Here is a 4,509-nt window from a genome sequence, read left to right on the forward strand (position 1 = left end):
CATAACTGCTGGAAGGCTGCTAAGGACAAAGTCACCTTTTGATCTGAGTGAACACACATGTCCCTCCACGACAGATGCCCAGGAAGCCTAAACATTGTAGGTTGCAGCTGCTGAAGATACCTTAATATCAAGGTTAGCACAGGAGTCGCCAACCTGTCCACAATCTGTGCTATGATCTGGTAGATTTGACTACTGTGGTGACTCTTTAGAACTGTGACCACCACAACCCATTTATATTAAGTCCAGTGAGGTCACCCCCATCGCCCCTCTCTGTGGCCTGGCCCACGTAAGGGGCCGACGCCATCTGGTCTTTGGCTGCAAAGACCTAGTAGCCTGTAATAATTGTTGAACGGCTACTAAAGATGATGCCTGCCTCAACCACTGCCTACAGCACCTGGTATTCCCAGGTGGTCTCCCATCAAAGTACTAACCAGGACCAATACGGCACAACTTCCAAAGTCAGATGAGATTGGGCATGTCCAGTGTGGTATGGCTTTAGGTGAAATGTCCATTCATGATGGAAATAGAGGGCATAACCATAGGGGCTGCTGCTACAGGTCACACATGCCACCAACTCAGGGGCCCCAGCCATCTGTCTTACCTTTTCATTGGACATACAAGGTTTATCCAATGTCTAGTATTAATGTGACCATCATTTTACATCCAATGTACCCACGTATCTTTGTAGCGGGTTACATGAGGAGAAACAGCAGTGATAGACTTATGCTGACAAGGCAGCATAATACAGCAAATTCCATAAGTCACATGTAATGCACATGATACATAACTATATATATATATATATACAAACATACATATTCACTGTTCATACTCACTAAGCTCTCTGGCCAACTACCAAACTGATCACCGGAGTGGAGGCATATATACATACATGCAACAAAATTTTTAGTCAACTACAAACAGTTGACAAGGCTAAGTAGGACATCAAGCTCTGTATAACCTGGCCATCCACAGAGAGGCACCCAGGAAGATGAACCAAATCTCCTGAGAACATTTGCAAGTAACCTACTGCAAGCATCGGTTTACAGAAAACATGCGTGTGAAGCACTCTCTAACCCCTAACCACAGTTTAGGGGTTTAAGGAAAATAACATTTTGAACAGTAGCACATTCATGCCTAACTGACCAGTTTTGCAAAATCTACCTGTAGATTTGCATCAATCGGTACTGAATCCAAGCAACAAAAGTTTTTAGGATTCCAAAGTTATGCACTTTCCTGGGAACAAGGCATACTCAGGGATAGCCAACTCCCCCCCCCCAATCAGTACTGAACTCAGCTGAGTCTTCCTAATTAGGAGAAAGGGGGATGGGCAACGCAGCCCTACCAGTATATGTGAATTACAATATAGCCCATATAGCCTACAGCTGGGGCCAATGTAATGTGTTCATCTTCACACATAGGACCTCATTCAGAGTCGGTTGAAGTGGCCGCACAGTCGTACGCCACCGATGTGTGCTATACTGCGCATGCGTAAAGTTTGCAATGCGCATGCGCAAACTAGCCGCTATGATCAGAAATTTCTCTCTCCTTGAACACAGCCAGGTCGGTAGTTTGAGTGACAGATGGAGGTGTTTGTGTGTGGTAACAGGGTAAGGTGCTTGAAAACAGGGGAGTGGAGATCCGAACGCATGCGTGCCTAATTATGCGAACAGAGTTTTATGGGAGTGCATATGGTTTATGGGAGTGCATAATTAACAAAGAAGCATCATGGCACATGTGACATGGGAGGTTTTTACACTGACATGATCGTAGAGCTTAATAGAGGGTATGGTCAACCTTAAGCTCTACGACCAGTTCCAATGATTCCCGATGGTCTCGATTAATCCTTATATGCCCAGAGATGATGTGCAATGTGTACGAGAAAGGGGCATATTTTTTTTAATTCTGTCCGCTTCCTCCCCTTGGTCGGCCAGCTACCGATCCGAACTTAGAGACGCAACTTGCGAGGGAATGATTTGCATATCCGGCCCCTTTTCCCGTACGACCGTGCGGCCGCTTCGACTGACTCTGAATGAGGTCCAGAATCTTTTCAGAAACAAAGGCAGCATAACTCAGCAAAACTTAACGCATTTAAGCAGTACATTTGCCATAGGCTCTTAATCAAAAAGCACAGCAGCTTAATAGGATATCTGAGCCTGTTCAACCTGCCCTAAGCAAGGTATTTTGGTCCATAATCTGGGAAAAGGAATCCCAGGGGAGTTCCTATGCAGAAGCTGGGAGGTTTGTCTACTTAACACAGTAACCACATAATTCAGATTGTATGAAATCCTGTGGGGAAAACCCCCCAGCACAGGGACCTTAGCCGCCTGTCCTTCAGACTCTGAGACATAATAATGACAAGTTCTGAGTACACACGTGATTTTGTTTCACCCTAATTATCCACACACCCATAGGAAAGGGTTTAAGGGAAAAGACAGTGATAATTTACAGGAGTCATAGTTCTTTTTACATAAGAAACAGTATCCATAAAACAACAATCACATGTCATGCATAAATACTCTGCGAGTCATATGCATATAAGCTCTCACTACCACAATCAGCCTAGGCTTAGGTAGGATAGAGCCCTGTAAAAACCTGAACCAGCAGTAGGAAAGGTATACAGGAAGACTGCCCAGCGTCCTGAAGGAGCAGCATTCAGAGAGCAACTGACATACACTCTGGCTGCCCTATGGAGGCTGGGAGTGGCAACTCACCATTACTGCACCAGAGAACTGGACTAGTGTGGATTGGGGAAGGGGCCTCCGGGGAAGCGCACCTCCCCTATTTTGCTGGGACCCCTATCCCGGCGGTCTAGTGTAGGAAACAAGCTGAATGCCTCCCGACCGCAGCTTAACCTGTAGGAAAAAGGTTAAGGGGAAAGACAGTGATAGTTTACAGGAGTCACAATTCTTTTTTCATAAGAAACAGTATCCACAAAACAACAATCACATGTCATGCATAAACACTCTGCAAGTCATATGCATATAAGCTCTCACTACCACAATCTGCCTGAGCTTAGGTAGGTTAGAGCCCTGTAAAAACCTAGACCAGCAGTAGGCAAGGTATACAGGGAGACTGCCCAACGTCCTCTCTTGTAGGAGCAGCATTCAGAGATCAACTGACATACACTCTGGCTGCCCTATATGGAGGTTGGGAAGAGCAATCCACAATCAACTGTGCCAGAGGACTGAACTAGTGTGTGGATTGGGGGAGGGGCCGCCAGGGAAGCGTACCTCCCTTATGCTGCTTGGACCTGCCCGGTAAACTGACCTGGCCACCGCCACAAGCCCGGCTGGTCAGGAACATCAAATCCCGGCGTTCTAGGCTAGGAGAACAAGCAGTATGCCTCCTGACTGCAAGGCGCCTCCGGCCAGTCTCACCGCCGGAGGCCGGACCGCCACGTGGTCCTGGCATCAGTGGCCGCTGCCATCCCCTTGATCTGGTTGCAGTCCAGGGCCAGAAAGCCCCTGCCGAATCCCCTGCCAAGGCTAGCAGTGCAGCGCCGGAGGAGGTAGTTGCAGCTCGTGGCCGGTGCCCCTCCAATCAGGCACGAGGCTGTTCCAGGACAGCTCAGACCACCCGCTGAGATAGAGAGTAAAACTCTCTTTTTTTTTCTGTTACTCATCTGCAGGACTGCTCCAGCAGTCCCACTGTCTATGTGGTGAACACACCAAACAGGAAGAACTGGCTACCTGAGGCAGGGGGTGGGGTGTATGAGGAGGAACCCCGGTGCATCCTGGGAGCAGAGTGCTCATTTGTGTTAACTGTTTGGTGACCGGGATTCATACCTAACGTAATGGCTGTGGACCCCATGGACCCCGAAGAAGAAAAGGTTGAAAATATTTGGTGGATGTGGAAAAGCAGACTGGCACATGGCTGGTGTTTGGTTAGTCAGCATATGCTGATTGTCTAGATACAATTATAACATGGAGGGAAAATATAGGAGTAGAGAAAGGGAATAGGGAGAGATACAGATGGATGAAGGGAAAGAGAAAGGCAGGGAGAAGAGTGGCACAGAGCTTGGCATGGCACAAGCAGAGGGTTAGGCTGTTACACAGGGCTGGGTGCAGTAGAAAGGGACTGTCACACAGGACTGGGTACAGGAAAAGAGTCTGCCACACAGGGCTGGGTACAGGAGAAGATGCTGTCACACAGTGCTGGGTACAGGAGAAGGGACTGTCACACAGGGCTGGTACAGGAGAAAGGTGCTGTCACACAGGACTGGGTATAGGAGAAAGGTGCTGTCACACAGGGCTGGTACAGGAGAAGATGCTGTCACATTTGGCTGGGTACAGGAGAAGGGTTATTTAGTATAGTTTTAATTAAACATAATAGGTAGATAAAAAGTCAGGGAAATCCCACATAAAAATATCTCACAAAATATTTCATAAAAAAACAAAAATAAATAAAAAATATTATCAAATCAAATACATATACAAGACAACCAAACTCATCTGTTGTAAATAGCAGCATGTATTAAACAGATAATACACTGTTGTTAAGCCACAC

At 47.0% G+C, this 4,509-nt stretch overlaps 1 pseudogene; it reads right to left on the minus strand.

The window, feature by feature from the left end:
- Window positions 1–382: 382 nt before the first annotated feature.
- Window positions 383–501, minus strand: LOC148538755 (5S ribosomal RNA; annotated as a pseudogene).
- Between the last annotated feature and the right edge of the window lie 4,008 nt (window positions 502–4,509).

Source organism: Taudactylus pleione, unplaced genomic scaffold, assembly GCF_031769625.1.
Source record: "Taudactylus pleione unplaced genomic scaffold, aTauple2 ptg000037l, whole genome shotgun sequence".
Taxonomy (NCBI): domain Eukaryota; kingdom Metazoa; phylum Chordata; class Amphibia; order Anura; family Myobatrachidae; genus Taudactylus; species Taudactylus pleione.